The following is a 9,358-nucleotide window of genomic DNA, read 5'->3' as shown; positions in this document are numbered from 1 at the left end:
CATGGACACTTCTTTTTAACAGCCATGCTTCAAGGACTACACCAGTTGTTGGTACTGTATGACTGAGGTTATTTAGTAATGAGGTACATGCACTGGATCACTTATCAACTGGCCCTTATCCCCTAGGGACTAGGCCTCAGACACTTCTCTAGCAGAAGAACTATCTTCCGTGTCTGCACACTCTGGCATATCTTCCAGAAGAACCTCACTCTCTGATAGCTATCCCAGACTCAACACTTACGAACCCTTACTCTACTCTATAGGGAAGAACACCCCCTGATTCCCTGGGGAGTGGCTTGTAAGCTGGCCTATTCTTGTCATAGACCCCCTCCTTTCAATGAGAGCTACTCATAAACTTTATTTCTCATACCTTATGAACAATATAACATTACACACTGAACATTAGAACAGACCCCATAGGAATCATGCCCACACTGTCCACACTTTATGTGGACTTACAGTGGAACCAAGGTCTAGGAAATGTTAGTCCAAGGAGACTTGGCTACATATATATAATGTATATATATTAGGAAGAGAACCACTCATTCCTGATGTGAAGAAACATCATGTCCTTTCCTTACAGTGGAAGGCCCTATACAAAGTAGAACATTCATAATATATAATGTATAGTATACTATACTCTTATGGAATATACTTTACTCTTTAAATATAAAACGATATATTTGTCATGTGTCTTTTTGTGTATTGAATAATTGAGTTATAATGATATGCATGAAATTGTATGATTCATGTATTCTGTTATCTGCTCCAGTACATAAAATGTATCTTGAACAATACAAAATAGGTAGAGTGTTAAGTTAGTTTTCCTCCTCAGTGAACTTGTCTGTACAGGGAAATGAACTTGAAATGTGCTCTCTGTAAGTGAGATAAACATCGACATGGTGTTAAATACGATTAATTACTGCATTATACTGTTATCCTCAGTGCCTAGGTATATACCCCAAATTTATTTTTAAATGTACCATAACATAATTTTTTACCAAAATATCTCATATTTTCCCAGTTGTTATTTGTCTATATAAATTAATCTGACTGATTAAATATCATTAGAGCCCTAATGAATAGCTATGGAGTTTGTTGATAATAGCGCCATTATAATAGTCCATTTGAAGTACATGTAAATCAGCTCAGGCCTGGTTTTATTACAGATTACAGAACTATGTATTGTCCTTCAATCCTGCTGCGAATAGCAGAGATTGTTCAACTAAATACTTTGCAATAGCTCTTGGAATCCTATTAGTTACCATTGTGTCAAATATAAGATAAAAGTCACAAACAATGCATACACATTTCTAGGACTACACTGAAACCAGGTACCAGGCCAAATTAACACATTTGAGCTAATGGACTGGATGCAGGACTCCAAAATATAACATTGATTTTCTGTTATGCCTTAAATTGATTAAAAAATTGTGAATAAATGTAATAAAATAAATGTAATAAAAAAAATATTTTTATTTTATAAACGAATTGCAGATTGTAAGTAACCCTTTTTAAAAGGCCAGAAAACTGATGACTGATACAGGAAATTGGTAGAAAAGTGGATAACCATCTTTGTACCAGATATCTATAGAAAATGTGGGTTTAATGCTGCTGCAGGTGTTTTTGAAGTGCGTACAAAGCTACACTGGAGATAAATTATTCTGAAACATTACAAGCTACAGCTTTATAACTATCAAAAATATATATCATTAGACATTGATTTAAGTTGCCATTTTCCATACAGATGCAGACAGATAGTTTGCCTCATAGTCAGCAAGGAATCAGCCAATGGCATGATTCTGACACCCGCCTGCTCGCAGAATCCCTGTGACCAGACTAATGGCCGATCAGGATTAACACAGTGGGGGCCCAAGTTTCTGAATCGGACACCCAATATGTGAATCCTACCAGGCTGCATCCGTCTGGAACAGACACATAGTGGCCTATTCTATAAGCCTTCATAACCCACTTATCATGGCCTTATCGTCCAAAATGCCTACTGCCTTGTTAAGTGGGCGATAAAGGCATAAATCTCCCTTTTTTGCAGCCGTCAAAAACAAATTGCCGGTTGAGCGGCGATAAGCCCCTTCTCGTTAGGTTCTGAAACTCGTGCAATTCTAGTAGCCTTGATTGGCTTATCGAGGCTAATCGCAGCACCAGAATGGTGAGTTTCTCTCAAAATCCTCACTCCAGTGATATCACATCCTTTAAATTAATTTAACATATCACATGGTACATGCACCAATGGGATTGTCTTCAATCCCATTGGCTGTAATACCATGTGATATGAGACATGTGGTTTTAAGGATGTTACGTACCTCCGTTGGAGATGACGTCACATAACGTCACGATGACGTCACGTCCTTAAAAATAAAAAGAGGCAGGCGCATGATACAGCGTCCAATCGGATTGGAGCTGTACCATCTGACCCTAAAATGTGGCGACATAGGCTCTGTATAAGGCCTGTTCCATCTCATTTTAGCTCAAGAAGACGACGAGACAACTTCCATTGGTGGATTTACCATGGGGTTTTGGATTGAAAGAAAGAAGGTTAAAGAAAAGAAGAAAATAATGACAGATGAAGATAGATGAAGGTGACAGAAGATCAAAGACAGAATTTTTTTTTACCTGATGCTGTCCTTCGAGGAGAATGGAGACGGATTGCGGGTGATGAGGTCGTGGGTCGGGAGCTTGCAGATATGCGGGATTCGGAGAGCGAAGACATCTATAGGTTAGTAAAATATTGAATGTATGCACAGTAAATGTCCTTTTTCAGTTTTTTTATTGTATTTCTTTCTTTTAATATTTGTGATTGCCCATTGACTGATAATGTATTAGTCGGTGCCCCTTTAGGGTAGATACATACAGTGAAAGGTAATGCTTTTTTTGGCAAATGCTTGTTTTGTATTGATTGGTATTTTTTCTATTTCTGATAATTGCTTTGATAAAATTGTTTTGAATTTGTCTGGCTTGTTTTTAGTACATTTTGGGATTGGTTCGCATTTTAAATTAATCATTTGTTTTGTTGGCTACTGGATTAAAGTAATTAATTGTTTTATTAGCTAGTGCTTTTATTTATTTATTTAGTTGATTGGTTGGCTGGTGCTTTTATTTATTTTATTGAATTGTTGGCTATTGCTTTTATTTCTGGAATTGATTGGATAGGTGTTTATTTATTCTAATTCTTATGTTTTGAAATAACATAATTTGTATTGTTTTGCTGTTTGGGAGATAGATCGTTTTGATTAATCTGTATTATTAGGCTTTTTAATTATTTTATTGTTGGGGTGTTTAGGTGCTTGTGCATATATTTTATTCTTGTGTATTTTTTGCCTTAATGATTTGTATTAAGTTGAATATTTAGTGCTATAATTGTTTATCATGCCCATATTATATAGGTATGATATACCATTGTGCCAATCAATGGTGGGTATAGTGGGTACGGGGTGGGTGGTTAGGCCTCCCGGGTGGGTAGTGGGGGTTAACCCCTTAATTAGTATAGTGGTTATTGATTGCTAAGGTGATTAAAGGGTTAGGGGTCATTATATTGTACATTTTTATGTACTCTTGCTGGCTACGGAGGACATGGACACACACGTGGCCAAGCAAGATTTGCAGATTAGCCCTTTACTCTAAAAATAAGCATTATTTGGGGTTTTCCCCTAACTTGGGGCTCTCCACTTTAAGGACAAACCTTTATTTCTGATTTACTTTATCTTGGAAAAAATCCAATTTTCTAACTTGAACAAATGTTTTTTTTTGTATGATGATGAGGAAGTCCTTCATTCTAGCAGGGGTAAGTAGAACGTTTTTTATTTACTTTATTTATGCTGGCTGGCTAATGTTGGATTTTATAAAGTGCAAATCAGCTATTATCCATATCTGGATAATATTTATTTTGCCCATTAATGTACTGTATGTCTTGTGGGAGTGGGGGCTGTTGGGGGTAGAGGAGGTGGGTAGTGGGGTTGTTGTGTTATTTTTGTTTCTTGGGGAAGAGGGATTGGGTGAAGGGGGTAGTAGCCCCAAGGGTGAGTGTTTAGGACATCTGGGGGGTAGCGGGACTCTTTAACCCCATTCATTACCACAGCGGTTCCCACCGCTATGGTAGTGAAGGGGTTAACTATTCCCGCAACCTTCAAGGCAAGCCTAAGCACTGAGCCTTAGACTACCCCCTTCATCCACCCCCTCTGCCAAAAGAAACAGGCACCCCATAACCCTCTGCTCATCTACACTATTATTTCGGCAAGTGTTCCCTATCGGCATGATTTTGGCGATTTGCCCTCGCAGTATTCAGTAAAGGCCAAATCCATGCCGATCCCTTCCGAATCACTGCGAAAGCGAAACTGCCGATGAGCCTGTGACGAAACAGGCTGGCTCCAGATAACCTGCCGATAGGCCTTTTCTGCCGATAGGTGTTTGCAGCAGAGAGAGACCAGCCGCTCTCTCAGCGCAAACATCGGCAAAATATAAAGTATTTTTAAAAAACTTTTATTCATAGTGTACATGTGCAGGGGGTCTCTGGAGCTGAACCGCATTGGTTTCAGGTCCGGGGACCCCCTGCTTCCCGAGATACAGGCCCCTATATGAGGTGCCGGTATCCCTCTGCATTTAAAGGTCCCAATCACGTGACCGCGGAATGTAAACAAAGCAGAGGGATACCGTCACCCCCTAAAGGGGCTGTATCTCGGGAAGCATGGGGTCCCTGGACCTAAAACCAAAGCGGTTCATCTCCGGAAGCCCTCTGCACATCTACACTATGAGTAAAACACATATATAAATAAACAATCATTCCTTACCTTTGCGGCTATGTGCTACGGTAACGAAGTGCCCACCCGTGGATCCCCAGACCCCCGTGGGAACCACCCGAGGCCCCGCAGACACCTGTGGGTCTGACCCGGGGCTCCCAGACATCCGCGGTTCTACCGTGGGGACCCAATTGTGGCCCACGGTGAACCCGCGGAGACCACCTGGGGGCCATGGCACCTGGCGGGACCCACCAACAGGTCTCCAGAACCTGTATGAAACAAGTTGCTGGTAACCTGTAGGTCTGTCAGGTGACCCGTCAGGCCCACCGGGGACTCGCGTGGGCCTGGGGTATGAACCCTGTATGTAAAAGGATAAATCATGTATTTATGGGGGGGCACAGGGGGTGGGTTATGTATTTAATAAATAGAATGATGTGTATTGTGGGGCAGTGTATTGTTTTTATTGTGGGTACTGGGGGTGGGGGGAGGGGTATTGGCACCAAGGGTATGTGGGTAGGCCTCCCTTGTGGGTAGTGGGTGAGGGTGGTTAGGCCTCACGGGGTGGGGGGTTAGTGGGGGAGGGTATATAGGCCTCCCGAGTGGTGGGTGAGGGTGGGTTAACCCCTTAATGACTGTAGCGGTTAATAACTGCTACAGTGATTAAGGGGTTAGGGGACATTACATTGGATGTTTTTATTCTTGTTTCTGTTTTGCAGCAGCGGAGGGGGCATGGGCAGGATGAAGATGAGGATGGCCTTCATCGTGGCAGCCGGACAAGGGTGAGTGCTATATATATTTAATGTATTTATTGTTCTTTATGTATTTTAAATGGACAAATGCACTATTATCCATTTGTGGATAATAGTAATTTTGCCCATTACTGTATTATGCCTTAACCCCTTCATTGCCTTAGCGGCTATCCACTATGGTAATGAAGCATCATTAATGTATTTTAATAACATTGTGCGGAAGCAGGGGGTCCCCTGAGCTGAACCGCATTGATTTGTGGCTCAGGGACACCCTGCTTCCCGAGTTACAGGCCCCGGTTTGGGGCATCGGTTCCAGTGTCGCCGCCATCTTTATAGTGTCCAAGACGTGACGTGGGCTCTATAAAGATGGCGGCGACACTGGCACCCGATGCCCCGGACCGCTTTGGTTTTAGGTCCGGGGACCCCCTGCTTCCCGAGATACAGGCCACTTTAGGGGTGCCGGTATCCCTCTGCTTTGTTTACATTCCGCGGTCACGTGATCGGGACATTGAAACGCAGAGGGATACCGGCACCTCATAAAGGGGCCTGTATCTCGGGAAGAAGGGGGTCCCCGGACCTGAAACCAATGCGGTTCAGCTCCGGAGACCCCCTGCACATGTACACTATGAATAAAAGTTGTTTTGATATGTTTTTATTTTGCCGATGTTTGCGCAGAGAGAGCGGCAGATCTCTCTCTGCTGCAAACACATATCGGCAGAAACGGTCTATTGCCAGGCTATCGGCGTTTTATCACCGGCTCATCTGCGTTTTGCTTTCGCAGTGATTCGGCAGGGATTCGGCATGGATTCGGCCCTTATTGAATACTGCGAGGGCAAATCGCCAAAATCATGCCGATAGGGAGCACTTGGCGATTGCATTTATTCGGCGCTTAGTGCATGTGGCCCATAATATATCTGATATGTAAGTCCTGTTAAGTTCCAGGCAGTAGCAGGTTAATCTATGGGCCAGTGACCCCTCTTCTGCTTTCCCTTGAAAGTGAAGGAATAGAGGTGGTGACTCATGGCCTGTGTACAGCCCAATAGAGGTGGGTACAGTCCATGAGTCCGCCCCTTCCAGAGTTTTCCAGAGGATTATCAAAGTTAGAGGAGTCTGCCTCTTCTCCCCAAGGAGAGAGGAAGGCTGTAAGTCTCTCCCATCGTGAGGGATGGGCGGTAGGCCGGCGGCTGCTATTGGGGTGGCTGGTGGCTGCTTATGGGGGGCACGGTGGCTGCTACTGGGGGGGGGGGGCTGTGGCTGCTACTGGGGGGGCAGTGGTTGCTACTGGGGGGGGTGGTGGCTGCAACTGGAGGGGGCGCCGGTGGCTGCTACTTGGGGGGGTGGGGTGCGCCGGCGGCTGCTAATGGGGGGGCCAGTGGCTGCTAATGGGGGGGCCGGTGGCTATGAAGGGGGTGACATTGCTATGGGGAGGGGGAAATTAGGCCGGTGGCTGCAGGATGGCTGAGGGGGGTGGGGGTACGGTGGCTAGGGTTGCCAGGTGGCATGTCCAAAAATACTGGACACATTGCTAAAATATGTGAGACCCTCACAATACATATAAAAATATCCCCCCCAATACATATAAAAATACACCCACCTCCCCAATACATATAAAACGTACCCGAACCCCCCAATACATATAAAAAAATACTCCAACCCCCAATACATATACAAATATACCCCAACCCCCAATACATATACAAATATACCCCAACCCCCAATACATATTAAAAAAAAATACTCCAACCCCCCCAATACATATAAAAAAAATACTCCAACCCCCCCAATACATTTAAAAAATACCCAACCCTCCAATACATATAAAAAATACCCCAACTACCCAATACATATAAAAAATACCCTAATCTGTATAAAAGATACCCCAACCCCCCCAATACATATAAAAATCAGACTTCCTTGGGGAATGTCTCAGGTCAGGCCCGGTGGCTGCGGGGGGTGGGGGTGACAGTGGCTCAGAGGGTCGGTTGTTGCGGGGGGGCTGGTGGCTGTGGGGGGTGGGTGCCGGTGGGTGCATAGGGCCGTTGTTGTGGGGCGGGGGGCTGGTTGCTGCGGGAGGGCCGTTGCTGCGGCTGCGGGGGGGAGGGCAGGTAGCGGTGTTGCGGGGGGTGGGGGTTGTTCCAGGAGGCCCTTTGCTGTGGCCGCGGTGGGGGGCGATGGCTGGTGGTATTGCGGGGGGCCGGCGGTGCTGAGGGGTGGGCAGGTGCTGGAGGTACAGTGGGGGGGAAGCCCGTGGGGGATGGCGATGCTGTGGAGGGGGGGGGGGCGGTGGCTGGTGGTACTGCAGGGGCCCGGCAGCTGGTTACAGCAGTTGCCGTCGGCCGTGCCCCACTGCAGGCACCTATCTGTCTCACGCGCCGGGCCTTCATCTCACGCTGGTGTGCCAGAAGCTTAGCCCAGCTGACTTCCGGTTCTGCCGTCAGAGAGACCCGGCACCGGGTGTAGCCACACTGTGTTTTTTTTTTAATGGCCACGCGGCCAGGCCCCCTGACCTACGGGTCCCGGGATGCCAATACCCGCTGTCCCCCCTGTTGGCGGCCCTGCTTACAAGTCTACAAATTTAACCTTTTGTAGCTTTTGGAATCTGTTTTTTTGATTGTTTTTTTCTTTCTGTAATAGAGTTGAAGGAACCAGGTGTAGAAAGACATATTCAGAAAATACTTTCTGTGGTTTTTTTATTATTTGAAGGTAGAAGCAGTTCTTATTGCATGGCTCAAACTCATTTCACTCATTTTTAGAAGTTTGTTCCTCAGGAGGTTAATTTTTAAAGATTTACAGAGCTGCAGGACGTTGATATTTGTAATTATAGACTTTAGTCCCAATTTTTTGAAAGAAGATAAAATAGGCACTAAGCAAAACAATATGTGCTTTTTGCCCATATTTCAGCTCTTTAAAAAAAAAATTCTAAAATTTAAATTCCTTTTGTTATTTATTTTATGTTTTATTAATTAACCAAAAAGTATTTTCCAACACCATAACGGAATTCCTAAACATATGTGCTGTAACCTATATATGTGATTAGCTTTTTTGGTAGAAAGTTATAGGAATATTTCAAAATTTTGCTGAAGGTTGGTGTTTAATCTACATAGGATGTTAACCCATTGAGTAATGCAAACTAAACATCTGGCAGTCAAGTTGATAACAGTTTTTTTTTTAAACGCCTAGGGGCCTATGCAGAGAGCAGCGCTATTTCGAAATTCGCCATTTTTTGGAGAAAATCGCGCAGAAAACAGCAGAAAATGGCGAGTTACGAAAAACGCGCCAATTTTTTTTTCTATTTCTAAAACTCGCCTCGCGGCTGGCGAGAACCTCCATCTCGCCAGTTTTAAAAATATCCTTATGCAGAGAGGCGCGAACGGCATCTAGCGGCTGTTCGCGCCAATAAAATGGCGCGATTGTCTCCTTTTTGCCTCGCCAGAAAAAGTTGTCAAGAAGCTGCCGCTCGCGGCCATAGCAAAGGGAAAAAAAAGGCGCGATTTTTTTTTAACACATTTCTGCAGCGCGCATCTCGCCAATTTAAACTCGCCACACGCATTCATGTTAAACATAGCAGAATTCGCACATTTCTGCATATGGAGAATAAAACTCTCCAAAAAAGCTACTTTTTATTAAACTCGCCAATTTTAAAATTCGCTGCTCTCTGCATAGGCCCCATAATGTCTTGAATATCACTTATTATCTTTTTATTTGCAAATCGTGATCATAATATCAAATATTTTATAGTACAGAGTTGAAGCCGTTACAGGCTGTGTTTTCTACAGTAGTTTGCTTGAACTTTAAAAACTATTTGAAGCTAATGAATGATGGATGCACAGTATTGTGTACTCTGGATGTAAGGGATGT

The sequence above is a fragment of the Ascaphus truei genome, chromosome 1, assembly GCF_040206685.1.
Source record: "Ascaphus truei isolate aAscTru1 chromosome 1, aAscTru1.hap1, whole genome shotgun sequence".
Classification (NCBI taxonomy): domain Eukaryota; kingdom Metazoa; phylum Chordata; class Amphibia; order Anura; family Ascaphidae; genus Ascaphus; species Ascaphus truei.
This window is presented reverse-complemented; position numbering follows the sequence as displayed.